We start from the raw sequence: 14,079 nt of genomic DNA on the forward strand, positions 1-14,079 counted from the left end.
ACAAATATTAACTTAAACTCACTTTGGTATGAAACCCAATTGAATATCATGGTTTATGGGATTGGGCCTGAAGGATTGATGAGTTTGAAATCTCAATTTATTGAGTCATGTGTCATTATTTGATTATCACTAAATTGGCTCAATGAAATGTACAGAATTTGGATCAACAACCTCATCAACATTATGGATCATAAACCCAAGGCAAAAGGAAAGCAAGGAGAGGCCTCAAAGCCCAAGAAGCACAACTGAAGCTCAATATAGAAAGTGTATAAATAGGATAGAATTGAAGTTAGAAAGGACTTTTACTTTCACTTTTAGCCAGTTTTCCTTTTCTTTGTAATTGAATTCAGAGCTATGATTCACTAAACCCCCTTTCATTGGGTTAGGGAGCTCTATTGTAATTCAATGAATCAATAATAGTTTATCTTCTTCTTCAATCTTTTCTCTTGAATTTTGTTAGAAAGCTTCTCGATCTAATTCCATTGAGTAGTTGTCTTGGGAAAGAAGCTACTCATACTTGGAATCCTTCGGAGCCTTGGGAAAGGAATGGAGGATTCATGCTAGAGAAGCTTTCTCACAGTGGATTGGATTGGGGTTTGGATGGATATTGTGACATGTAATCCTACCAAATTGTGGTTCATGAAATTGTGTGGTATAATCAGTGACCAAGCATCATCTCTTCTTATGAACATTTAAACCAAGGGATTGGGAATTTGTTTGTTTTTAGAGAGCATTGGTGAGCCAAGGAATTGGGATCCAATCATATAAGATTGCCAAGCAAAATTCAATGAATGCATTGGTTGAGGAAGAGATTTACATGTTTTGATTCGGAGATTTCAATATCTCCTAAACCCAATGAATTCCCCATTTCTGATTTCCACTTTCTCTTTACATTCTGCAATTCAATTCTTGCAATCATCCCCATTCCCTTTTAATTTCAGCAATTTACATTCTGCTCTTGAATTCATGCAATTTAAGATTCAGCCATTTAATTTTCTTGTCATTTACTTTTCCCGCCAATTTTACATTCCGCAATTCTCATCTCAAATATTGATTCCGCTCAACTAGAACACACTTCTAATCCGAATTGCTCACTCAACCAATCCTTGTGGGATTCGACCTCACTCTATTGTGAGTTTTTACTTGACGATGATAACCGGTGCACTTGCCGGAAGGAATTTTGCCGATCGTGCAATTTCCTAAATCGTAGCATAACACGTTTATGCGCATCAAGTTTATGGCGCCGTTGCCGGGGATTGGTTTTCGATTGACAATTCTCAAATTGGAAGCTAACTAGATTGAGCAATTTTCTCTTGCTTTGTTAATTCTGTTCTAGATACTTGTTGAATTTTAATTTCTGCACTTGGTTACATGCTTTCTTTCTTTACGCCTTTAGATTCATGCAACTAACTCACTGACTCACTAACTGTTTGATTTAATTCCTCAATTGATCTAACCATACTCTTTCATTAACCAAGAGTATTTCACTTGTTTGTGTTTGAGCTGTGTTCTTGTATGACAGGTAGGAGAGGAGAGACATCAACTCCTCCGTATACCGAACCAGAGAGGACCCTTCATAGACTTAGAAGGGAAGCAAGAGGGAAGAGAGTAGTGGGAGAAGAGGAATCTGAAGGAGAATCTGAGGACAATTTTGAGGAAGCTTTAGATCTCAACATGGATAGAGAAGTTCACAACCATGAGAAAGCTGATGGAAACAATGCCATCCCTGAGAGGAGGGTTTTGAGTTCATACATAAACCCAACCTCAGGGAATTGTGGTAGTAGCATCCAGAAACCACCCATTCAGGCCAACAATTTTGAGCTCAAGCCACAGCTAATATCATTGGTGGAAAATCATTGTTCCTTTGGAGGAAGTGCTAATGAAGACCCAAACCAACATCTCACAAAATTCTTGAGAATTTGTGACACTGTGAAGTCCAATGGAGTCCAGGAAGATGCCTATAAACTGCTCTTGTTCCCATTTTCACTTAGGGACAAAGCAGCTAAGTGGCTGGAATCATTCCCAAGGGGGAGTCTAACAACATGGGATGAGGTGGAAAGCAAGTTTCTGGCACGTTTCTACCCTCCACAAAAGGTCAATAGGCTTCGATCTGAGGTCCAGACTTTTAGACAACAAGATGGTGAAACTCTCTACGAGGCATGGGAGAGATTCAAGGACTTGACAAGGAAATGCCCACCAAACATGTTCCATGATTGGGTGCAACTGCACATCTTCTATGATGGGCTCTCTTATGAATCAAGGAAGGCTGTAGACCATTCATCAGGAGGTTCATTGAACAGGAAAAAGACTGTGGAAGAAGCCATTGAAGTGATTGAGACAGTGGCTGAGAATGAGTACTACTATGCATCAGAAAGGCACAACACTAAGGGAGTCATGGAACTGAACCAGGTTGATACAATTCTAGCCCAAAACAAGGTGTTTGCCAAGCAACTAGCAGAACTTACCAGGCAATTAGAAACAAAGCAAGTGGCTGCAATCCACACACAAGATCAAGAGGAAGTAGGCATTGAAGGAAGTGATTGGGAAGAGGCCAATTATGTGGGAAACCAACAAAGGCAATCATATGATCCACATTCCAATACTTACAACCCAGGCTGGAGAAACCACCCAAACTTTGGGTGGGGAAACCAACAAACCCAACCACAAAACCACAAACCTTACAACCACAACCAACATAACAATTCCACATACCAAAACTCCAACCAAAGATCATACCAAGCCACACAAAACACTTACCCCCAATCATCATACCATGACCAAAGTAATCAACCTACCCAACCCAATCCGAACCAACAATTTCAAGATCAATTAAACCGGATTGAAGGAATGATGGCAACCATGAGTCAAGACATAATTGAATTGAAGGCTTTTAAGGAAGAAGTAAATTCTAACTTGCAAAACCAAGGAGCTGCCATCCAGAAGCTAGAAAATCAAATTTTGTATTTGATTAAGCAAGACCCGGGGACAAGCAGTTCTCATACCGTTAAGGCTATTGCAAGGGAGGAATGTAAGGCCATAACCCTCAGAAGTGGAAAGAATCTAAAGGAGATTTCAAGGGAAACCACAGAGGATGAAGCAAAGGAAAATGTGAAAGATAAAGAACAAGGACAATCTGTTACACCGTTTGCAACAAAAGAAAAAGAAAAAGAGGTCTTGAAGCCTTACACACCTAAAGCACCTTATCCTCAACGTTTGATGAAAAGTGAAAAGGATGGCCAATTCTCCAGGTTCTTGGAGATTTTCAAGAAGCTTCAAATCAACATTCCCTTTGCTGAAGCAATAGAGCAAATGCCACTCTATGCAAAATTCTTAAAAGAATTGATGACCAAGAAGAGAAGCTGGAGAAATGAGGAAACTGTGTTGTTAACTGAAGAATGCAGTGCCATCATTCAGCACAAATTGCCTCAGAAATTGAAGGACCCAGGCAGTTTCCAAATCCCCTGTATTATAGGAGAAGTCATGGTGGAGAAGGCCTTGTGTGATTTAGGGGCCAGCATCAATTTGATGTCGCTAACAATGATGAAAAGAATGAAGATTGAAGAAGCCAAACCAACAAGAATGGCCCTCCAATTGGCAGATCGATCTTTTAAATTCCCTCATGGGATAGTTGAGGATTTGTTGGTGAAGGTGGGAGAATTTATATTTCCTGCTGATTTTGTGGTGTTAGATATGGAGGAAGAAGCCAAGGCTTCAATAATTCTGGGGAGACCCTTCCTAGCTACTGCTGGAGCCATCATAGATGTACAAAAGGGTGAACTCACTCTTAGACTCCATGATGAGAAATTGGTGTTTAATGTATTCAAGGCAATGAGCTATCCATCAGAATCACTAAGGGAATGCATGAGGGTTGATGTAGTGGACATTGCAGTACAAGAAACTTTTGAGGAAACAATAAAGGAAGTGGCAGAGGAGGAGTGCACCAAGGATATTGAAGTTAGTGATATCAAGGATGCTGACACAACTATGCTAAGCAGGCCAGAGAAAGTGAAAGAAGAAAAGGAAGCCCCAAAACCTGAGCTCAAAGCATTGCCCCCTAATCTCAAGTATGCATACTTGGGTAGTGATGAGAGTCACCCTGTTATCATTAGCTCGGCCTTGAGCCAAGAACAAGAAGAAGAATTGATCAAGGTGCTGCAAACTCATCAAGATGCCATTGGATGGACCCTAGCTGATTTGAAGGGGATAAGTTCATCCATATGCATGCATAAAATCTTGTTGGAAGAAGATGCTAGACCCTCCATTCAAGCTCAAAGAAGATTGAATCCCGTCATGAAAGAAGTAGTACAAAAGGAAGTGAGGAAGTTATGGCAGGCAGGGGTAATCTACCCCATCTCTGATAGCCCATGGGTTAGTCCCATCCATATAGTTCCCAAGAAAGGTGGCATAACGGTAGTGCCAAATGAGAAGAACGAACTCATACCCACAAGAACCGTTACTGGGTGGAGGATGTGCATAGACTACAGGAAGCTCAATGAAGCCACCAGAAAGGATCATTTCCCACTCCCATTCATGGATCAGATGCTTGAAAGGCTTGCCGGACATGCTTACTATTGTTTCTTGGATGGATATTCAGGATACAACCAAATAGTAGTTGATCCTAGTGATCAAGAGAAAACATCATTTGTTTGTCCATATGGAGTTTTTGCTTATAGACGCATGCCCTTTGGATTGTGCAATGCACCTGCCACTTTCCAAAGATGCATGCTGTCCATCTTTTCGGACATGATTGAAAAATTTATTGAGGTCTTCATGGACGATTTTTCTGTGTTTGGGGATTCTTTTCCCAGCTGCCTACACCACCTTGCCTTGGTGCTTAAGAGGTGCAAAGAGACTAACCTAGTATTAAACTGGGAAAAGTGTCATTTCATGGTCACAGAAGGAATAGTCCTTGGCCACAAAATCTCTAATAGAGGCATGGAGGTGGACAGAGCTAAGGTGGAGATCATTGAAAAACTACCTCCACCAAGTAATGTCAAGGCAGTTAGGAGCTTTTTGGGCCACGCTGGTTTTTACAGAAGGTTTATTAGAGACTTTTCTAAAATAGCCAAACCTTTGAGTAACTTGCTTGTCTCTGATACACCCTTTGTATTTGATGGAAATTGCATGCTAGCCTTTGAACTTTTGAAGCAAAAACTTTCCTCTGCACCTATCATTGCCCCACCTGATTGGAACTTACCGTTTGAACTGATGTGTGATGCATCAGACCTTGCTATTGGGGCAGTGTTAGGACAAAGGAAAGACAATTTGGTACATGTGATTTATTATGCCAGTAAAGTCTTGAATGCTAACCAAAGGAATTACACAACCACTGAAAAAGAACTCTTGGCAATAGTCTTTGCATTTGAAAAATTTAGATCTTATCTCATTGGATCTAAAGTCATTGTTTTCACTGATCATTCAGCTTTAAAATATTTACTTGCCAAACAAGAATCTAAACCGAGACTTATTAGATGGGTTCTTTTGTTGCAGGAATTTGACATTGAAATCAAAGACAAGAAGGGTGTAGAGAACAAGGTGGCAGATCATTTATCAAGGATACCATGTGAAGAAGGAAGCACACAAAGCACACATGTAAATGAGTGCTTCCTGATGAGCAACTCATGCTGATTCACAAGGCACCCTGGTTTGCAGACATAGCAAACTTCAAGGCCACTGGGAGTTTACCTTTGGAATTTAACAAACATCAAAGGAAGAAATTGGTAAATGATGCCAAATACTTCATCTGGGACGAACCATACTTGTTCAAAAAATGTTCCGATGGCATACTCAGAAGATGCATATCCGAGGAAGAAGGAAGGGAAGTTTTATGGGACTGCCATGGCTCCACTTATGGAGGGCACTTTGCAGGGGAAAGAACTGCAGCTAAGGTGTTGCAGTGTGGTTTTTATTGGCCTACTATCTTCAAAGATGCAAAAGAATTAGTGAAACACTGCACTGAATGCCAGAAAGCTGGGAACCTGCCAAGAAGAAATGAAATGCCACAACAATTCATTCTGGAACTTGAATTGTTTGATGTATGGGGGATAGATTTCATGGGACCATTTCCCTCCTCATACTCAAATAATTACATTCTTGTGGCAGTAGATTATGTCTCCAAATGGGTTGAAGCAATAGCAACTCCAACTAATGATAATAAGGTAGTCATAAACTTCCTCAGAAAACACATTTTTTGCCGTTTTGGGGTTCCAAGAGCAATCATCAGTGATGGAGGAAGCCACTTTTGCAACAAACCATTAGAAGCATTGCTCCTAAAATATGGAGTCAAACACAGGGTAGCCACACCATACCATCCACAGACAAGTGGGCAAGCCGAAATATCTAACAGAGAACTCAAAAGAATCCTGGAAAAAACTGTGGGAAATTCAAGAAAGGACTGGTCGATTAAGCTAGATGATGCTCTTTGGGCATATAGAACAGCTTTCAAAACACCAATTGGAATGTCTCCTTACCAACTAGTATATGGAAAAGCTTGCCATCTGCCACTGGAGTTGGAGCACAAGGCATACTGGGCCTTGAAACTTCTGAACTTGGACAACAAAGCCGCTGGAGAAAGAAGGATGTTGCAAATTCAAGAATTGGAAGAATTCAGAGCGGAAGCTTATGAGAATGCCAAAATTTACAAAGAAAGAGCAAAGAAGAAGCATGACAGCAACATAACCCCAAGGAAATTTGAAGAAGGGCAAAAAGTATTGCTCTACAATTCTAGCTGAAGCTATTTCCAGGGAAGCTAAAATCAAGGTGGTCTGGACCATTCCTTGTCACCAAGGTCTCCAACTATGGACAAGTAGAAATCATGGAAGAAAAGTCGCAACGAACCTTCATTGTTAACGGTCAAAGACTCAAACATTACTTGGGGATGTGGAGGAGAAGGACAAAGTTAAATATCACCTCAATGAGAAGCTGACCGTCAAGCTAATGACGTAAACAAGCGCTTGTTGGGAGGCAACCCAACCTGAGGTAATACCTTTTGCTGTTTCTTTTATTTGTTTCAATAAAAGGGATAAAGTAGTTTCTGTGCATTGCAAAGAATTAAGTTTGGTGTTTCACACCAAACAATGAATTCATGGATCATAAGTCAAAGGGGAATGTGTGACTCTAAGTTTGGTGTTCCACCATAAAGATCAACTGAACACAACAACCTTTGAATTATGTGAAAGGAACAACTATTCTAAGCAGTCACAGAAATGCTTAAAACCCTTAGTAGCAACATCATTCCAAGATAACTCAAGGATTCAAAGAACACAGAGAAGTAAGTGGGAGACTAAGTTTGGTGTTCACACACCAACTTAAGAATCCGATACTTACCCACACATAGTTGAGCTAACCACTTAAGTGCTTGAGGAGCAAGCAACTTCATTACTCCTTGCAGGAAAGGAAACAAGAACCTTAAAGCATGAAGCAACATTTAGGAAGAAGAAGGAGAAATCAAAGTGTTTCCTGACAACAAAGAGAAAACAAGGAATTTCACAAGGTGGTATTATTCCTTGATAATTCTTTAAAAAGGGTAAACAAAAGCATGCGTGTTCTGGTTAAACTGTAAATGTTGAATCTTTCTGGAATGTGTATTTTTTTTGTTAATTGCTTTGAATAAAGTGAATGCCTAGATGTTTGGATATAACTTCACCTTCTTAAACAAGTGCATGCCATGCTTGTTCTGTTTCAAAAATTAAAGAAAAGTTTGAACAAAAGTAACTTGGCTACATTAGTGACAAATCAAGTAGAATTAAGTGGTGGTATGCATGCTTGATTGTTTAGTCAGATCACTAAAATTAGAGTGTAGAATTATCATTTTTATGTAGAAAGTAAAATTGTCTATGGATCTTGATGAAAAAATGTCTTTGGCCATGAAAAAGAAAGAAAAAGGAAAAGAAAAAGCCACGGAAAAAGGCAACCAAAAAGCAAAAAAAATTGAGAAAATAAGCTAGGCACCAATGGTTTGAACTTCTGAGACAAATGCCTGTGGTGTTTATGTATTAAGGATATGCTTGGATGAATAGGTTCTGAGGAGTGTTTCAACACTTGGTAACTTGGGTTAACTAACCCAGGATTATCAACCAAAAGTCCATTATCAAGAGCAACCTAAATACAAAACATTTAGTCACACAAAGAGGTGCTGGGCACCAATGTCTCAAGAAGAAATGTGAACTAAAATGCCTAAAGTGGATATGTGTAGTGCACTGTTAAGAAAAAGAAAATGCCAAAGGCTTGTGCAACACATGACACTAAGCAAACAAGGAGCAAAAGAAGCTCCAAGAAAAAGAAAAGAAAAACAAAGAAGAAAAGTGCCAAAGACATAAGAATAACAGGAGGCCATAGCAATTTTTGATGGATGCAATGAAAAAGTGATAATCCTACCTGATAAGTATGAAAAAGTGATGCTGCAACTTTCTGCATAAAACCCTTCTGATGAACTTCAAATGCTTGCTAATATAGCCAATGTAATTACTTTCTGTTCATACTTTCTTCTCAAATAACTCAGGACTTGCTTAGGGACAAGCAAGTATTAAGTTTGGTGTTGTGATGCCAAGGCATCATAGGCTAGTTTCACTAGCATTTTTCTGTTAGTTTTAGTTGTTTTATGCATTTTCTTGAGCTTAAAGTAACCAAAAATGGTTAAATGAAGAACAAAGTAATGAACCATCCAAACAATATGATTTTGATGCAAATTCCATGAGTTTTAGTTATATTACTTAAATGCTATGAATAAAAGATTTCTCATGAAATTTTGCAAGACTTTGATGCAATTGTTTGGATGATTTCAGGGAAGAAGAGGCTAAGCAAGGAAGCAACAAAATCAATAAAGGAAGCTTGAATATCACATGTGGAGTTTAAGTTCCAGTTTAAGCCTAAACTGGAGCTTAAACGCCAAAATCATGAAGGATAAGAAATGCTGGGATTGAAGTTTAACCTCCAGTTTGACCTCAAACTGGAGGTTAAACGCCAGAATGAAAAGCCTCACTTAAGGAGTATTCCACGTTTAACCTCCAGTTTGACCTCAAACTGGAGGTTAAACGCCAGAATGAGTATGCCACCCAGGGAGGAGTTCCACGTTTAACCTCCAGTTTGACCTCAAACTGGAGGTTAAACGCCAGAACCAGGAAGAGTACCAGGGACCATTCCACGTTTAAGCTCCAGTTTGACTCAAACTGGAGCTTAAACGTGTTCGATAGTTTTTTCACTCCAGGGTTGCTCTCTCCATCTCCACGTTTAACCTCCAGTTTGACCCCAAACTGGAGGTTAAACGTGTTCGACACCTCCAGGGCCACCATTCCAAGCTTCCACGTTTAACCTCCAGTTTGACCTCAAACTGGAGGTTAAACGTGTTCGACCTCCAGTATGCCTCCACCCTTTTCCACGTTTAACCTCCAGTTTGACCTCAAACTGGAGGTTAAACGTGTTCGACCTCCAGGGCTGCCCTTCCTATCTCCACGTTTAAGCTTCAGTTTAACCTTAAACTGAAGCTTAAACGTGTTCGACTACATGACTCTCCAGGGCTACCTTCTTCCATTTCCACGTTTAAGCTTCAGTTTAACCTTAACTGAAGCTTAAACGTGCTTCTACAAATGGCCTCACTGGAAGTGTCTGGCGTTTAAGTTGCAGTTTAAGCTTAAACTACAACTTAAACGCCACTCTTGAAAAAGGTTTCTGGGCCAAAAATATTGTGATTTAAGTTAGTCTTTGAGCACAATTATTAACTTAAACTTACTTTGGTATGAAACCCAATTGAATATCATGGTTTATGGGATTGGGCCTGAGGGATTGATGAGTTTGAAATCTCATTTATTGAGTCATGTGCCATTATTTGATTATCACTAAGTTGGCTAAATAAATGTTACAGGATTTGGATCAACAACCTCATCAAGATTATGGATCATAAACCCAAGACAAAAGGAAAGCAAGGAGAGGCCTCAAAGCCCAAGAAGCACAACTGAAGCTCAATATAGAAAGTGTATAAATAGGATAGAAGTTAAGTTAGAAAGGACTTTTACTTTCACTTTTAGCTAGTTTCTTCTTCTTTGTAATTGAATTCAGAGCTATGATTCACTAAACCCCCTTTCATTGGGTTAGGGAGCTCTATTGTAATTCAATGAATCAATAATAGTTTATCTTCTTCTTCAATCTTTTCTCTTGAATTTTGTTAGAAAGCTTCTCGATCTAATTCCATTGAGTAGTTGTCTTGGGAAAGAGACTACTCATACTTGGAATCCTTCGGAGCCTTGGGAAAGGAATGGAGGATTCATGCTAGAGAAGCTTTCTCACAGTGGATTGGATTGGGGTTTGGATGGATATTGTGACATGTAATCCTACCAAATTGTGGTTCATGAAATTGTGTGGTATAATCAGTGATCAAGCATCATCTCTTCTTATGAACATTTAAACCAAGGGATTGGGAATTTGTTTGTTTTTAGAGAGCATTGGTGAGCCAAGGAATTGGGATCCAATCATATAAGATTGCCAAGCAAAATTCAATGAATGCATTGGTTGAGGAAGAGATTTACATGTTTTGATTCGGAGATTTCAATATCTCCTAAACCCAATGAATTCCCCATTTCTGATTTCCACTTTCTCTTTACATTCTGCAATTCAATTCTTGCAATCATCCCCATTCCCTTTTAATTTCAGCAATTTACATTCTGCTCTTTAATTCATGCAATTTAAGATTCAGCCATTTAATTTTCTTGTCATTTACTTTTCCCGCCAATTTTACATTCCGCAATTCTCATCTCAAATCTTGATTCCGCTCAACTAGAACACACTTCTAATCCGAATTGCTCACTCAACCAATCCTTGTGGGATTCGACCTCACTCTATTGTGAGTTTTTACTTGACGACGATAACCGGTGCACTTGCTGGAAGGAATTTTGCCGATCGTGCAATTTCCTAAATCGTAGCATAACACGTTTATGCGCATCAGGGAACCTTTGCTGCATTGCCGCCATGCCTCCATTGCCACCGAACGCCGTCAAGCGCGGAGAGAGAGCCAGACACCGCGAGGAAGAAGCCGCTCGTTGCCCTCACAGTCACTGTCGTTGGGCCTGTAAATCACCGCTGTGACCTATGCGAGAGGAAGAAGTCCGCGACCAGCCTTGTCGCTGTCAGCGCTATGGGTTGCCGTCGCCATCCTCGCGAGCTACCACCGCGTCATCGTTACTGAGCCGCAGCACTGCCGTGGCCGCACTCTGCTGCCGCCGCGTCTCACCAAGCCGCCGCAGGAGGAGGAGCGCTCGCCAGTTCTGCCTCTGCCTCTGGGTTCTGTGAGTTGCCGGAGCTCTCTGCCACCGGGAACTAACATTCGAGCTGCCCAGGAAACCACCATTAGAACCACTACTGTTTTGGTAAGCTCCACCCCCTGTTGCTGCTTCCTTGTCCTACCAATTTGTTTCTACTTTGAAGCTTGTCCCTGAAACTGTTTGTATTGTATAAAGAGATTATTATAAAATTACCATGCCGCCACCGTTATTGGAGGTAGCTGCCGGCTCTATTTGGAGATTGCTAGTGCCATTGGAGTCGCCGGGAACCAATGTTGGAGCCGCTCTTGATGATTCTGATGCTGCTACGTAGGTCCCGAGCTGCTGTGTTGTTGCCAGAGGAAGGGAACTCATATGAAAACGTTACCGAGGCTGCTGCTTGGTTTAATTACGTTGTTAATGCGACATTGAGGTAGGGGATTTATTTCAAAAATTAACAGTTTTAACTTATGAATGCCAATGAGGTTTAGTGAGTAATTGCAAATAATTCATAAATATGATTAATTGATAGGAATAAGCTTGGTTTGAGGTTGTGAAATTTGGGTTAAGTCTGATATTGAGATGATATTCTGGTGTTTCAATTAGTTTATTGAGTTTAGGTTATGGCTGAGAATGTCACTGGATTTTTGTTATTGTGAGTAATTGATTTGACAAGGTTAATTTTGTGACTGATATTGGTTTTTCTGATTTTGATGGATTTGTTGAAAATTCTGACCTATGTGATATTGCTGAATTGGTTGAAAAGTGGCTGTGAATGGTGATTCATTTGATAATACTTGTTAAATTGAAATTTGATGAGCTAACTATTGAAAAGTTGTCGTATTGATAATTGATGAACTGAGTGGGATTTATGTTTGGTTTGGAATTATTGTGATGATGGTTTGAGTTGTGGCTGTATTTTGATTATTGAGAATAAGCGTTTGTTGTTGATTTTAGTAATATGATATGTTAGAATGGCTGTGAAATTGACTTGTGACCGGTTGGAATTGGTTTTGATGCTTGTTAATGTTGATTCGTGATTAATTAGAGTTATGCTTGAGAACTGTTAAAAGATTGAAGTTTGATTACCGAATTATTCTCTTGAAATATGACTTCTAAACCAAAACAGTTACTTTGTTAACAAGTAAATGACTTTGAATTATGAAAAGCTAATTTTTTTGGGATTACTAGTTGATTGTGTTTAATTTTGAAAGGATTTTATGATAAGTGAAAAGTAAATATGAAATGGTGAGATTGGATTGATGGATTAGCAGAAATTGTGGAGTATGATTGATTTGCTAATTATTATGTAATGCGAATATCTGATTGATTGAGAATTGTCTGTTTATAAATAATTGAGAAAAGGGCTGGTGATTTGTTGAGAAAGAGGGAACCCGTAAAGGTGGCTAAGTCCCAGTTTTAGGGGAGGTGCTGCCGAAATTTTATTAAATCTGAGGTTCTTTTAAAAGAGTAAGATTTGGAAAATTATATTATTTGATTTTAATTTACTAAGAAAAGAAATGAACTATGTTTGGAGTTTTATTTATTGAGAAAAAAAGAATTATATTATTATGAAATCGATTTATCAAGGAAATGTTTATGTTTTGAGTTTGATTTAATATAAGAGAGTTGTGTTTTGGGTTTGAAATAAAGGATTATCTTTTTAGAAATTTGGTGAAATAATAATATTTGAATTTGAATAGTAAGAGATATGATTTTTGAATCTTTGTGAAGTTAGTAAACTTCAGAAAGAGTTTTATTTGATTACTTCTAATGAAAGGTTATGTTTTGAAAAGTGTTTAATGAATTTAAAAATAAATGATTTTCTTGAGTCTTTGATAGAGAACTAAAATGAAAGATAGTTTTAAAGTTGGCTTGACTCAAGATTGCCATAGCAGAGATTATGAACTGAATTGATGATTGAGATTTTTATGAACAAATGCCAAAGAGAAATAGCTTGAGCCAAGATATTGCAAGAGTGAAAGATGTAAAGTTTATACAGTATGATTGAATAGAGAAAGAAAGAGGTACTACATAAGAATGTGAAAGTGATGATGAATAATGAGAATGATAATGAATGATGATAATGAGAATGATTATGTAATGATCTGCTGCGTGAAGGCAGTCAGATAGATAGTGGTATGACCACAGAACGTTTTCCAGTGTTACACAGCTATTGAGAGCTGTACTTGCAACTGATAACCTGGGATCACTTGCAGAGGATATTAATTCATACATGGCTAGAATGCCGCACCTGTAAGGCAAGGATTGCATATAGAGGATATGATTTCATACACGGCTGGAATGCCGTCACTTGTAAGGCAGAGTCTGCTTACAGAGGATATGACGCATACGTCAGTTAGTGAGAACTGTACCTATGCTGACTGGAAAACCATACCCGTTTCAGCTGCTTCGAGTTACGTCAGGAGTGGGTAGAAACCGACAGATGAGCTCATTACCGGCACTAGGGCTAGACATGCATCATCCTTGTTTGCGCATCTGCATTTGATTGGGTTTGCTCATTGTACTTCCCTGTGATTATGCTGTTTGCCTTGCTGTGACTTGTTTGTGTGTTGAATTGAATCTTTTGTTAGTGCTATTAGATGGTGAATGTATGATGATGAGTAAGATTTGATGTTGTGATTGAAAATTAATTGTGTGGTTGAGAAATGCTTAATGTGACCAATTTTATATTTTGAAATTTGTTTTGAGCTTAGAGATTTTCTTTGGAAGAGGTAACTAATTAGTTAAAGTAAAACCAAGAATAGTATTTTCATAAGAGTTTGATAAAAATATAGTTTCCTAGAGTATGTTAATTATTTGCATTCTA

General features: G+C 38.9%; 1 non-coding gene across 1 annotated transcript; it reads right to left on the minus strand.

The window, feature by feature from the left end:
• Positions 1-2,100: 2,100 nt before the first annotated feature.
• Positions 2,101-2,204, minus strand: LOC112753657 (small nucleolar RNA R71). The gene has a single exon (XR_003178031.1). It is a non-coding gene; the product is annotated as a small nucleolar RNA R71 (small nucleolar RNA).
• Positions 2,205-14,079: the final 11,875 nt, after the last annotated feature.

This window comes from Arachis hypogaea, chromosome 15 (assembly GCF_003086295.3).
Source record: "Arachis hypogaea cultivar Tifrunner chromosome 15, arahy.Tifrunner.gnm2.J5K5, whole genome shotgun sequence".
In the NCBI taxonomy this organism is placed as follows: Eukaryota; Viridiplantae; Streptophyta; class Magnoliopsida; order Fabales; family Fabaceae; genus Arachis; species Arachis hypogaea.